Source organism: Sinocyclocheilus grahami, unplaced genomic scaffold (assembly GCF_001515645.1).
Source record: "Sinocyclocheilus grahami isolate Dianchi unplaced genomic scaffold, SAMN03320097.WGS_v1.1 scaffold71.1, whole genome shotgun sequence".
NCBI lineage: Eukaryota > Metazoa > Chordata > Actinopteri > Cypriniformes > Cyprinidae > Sinocyclocheilus > Sinocyclocheilus grahami.
In genome coordinates this window covers 532,899-533,181 of record NW_015505250.1, presented here as the reverse complement: position 1 = coordinate 533,181, position 283 = coordinate 532,899, and the positions used below count along the sequence as shown (strand labels likewise).

The 283-nt window shown below is 34.3% G+C and overlaps 1 protein-coding gene across 3 annotated transcripts in view; it reads left to right on the top strand.

Moving 5' to 3' along the window:
- Positions 1-283, top strand: part of LOC107585493 (nucleolar and spindle-associated protein 1-like) — a 6,006-nt gene that overhangs the window by 1,133 nt on the left and 4,590 nt on the right. The gene's annotated exons all lie outside the window — the stretch shown is intronic.

The following is a 283-nucleotide window of genomic DNA, read 5'->3' as shown; positions in this document are numbered from 1 at the left end:
CATAGACTTCGATTGTTTTTATATACAGATAGTTATACACTTTTTAACCTAAAGCCACCCCTAACCCTACCCCTCACAGAAAACTTTCTGCATTTTTACAATTTCAAAAGTAAAAAAAAAACTGTTTAATTTATTTTTATAACAGTTTTACAAATGAGGACACCCACAAATTGAGGTTTTTGCCGATTTTGTCAGGTTTTTCTCACATTTGGGTACAAATTTGTCCCCAAAATATGGTTAAGTAGGGACACACACACACACACACGATTCCACCCAATCAGCT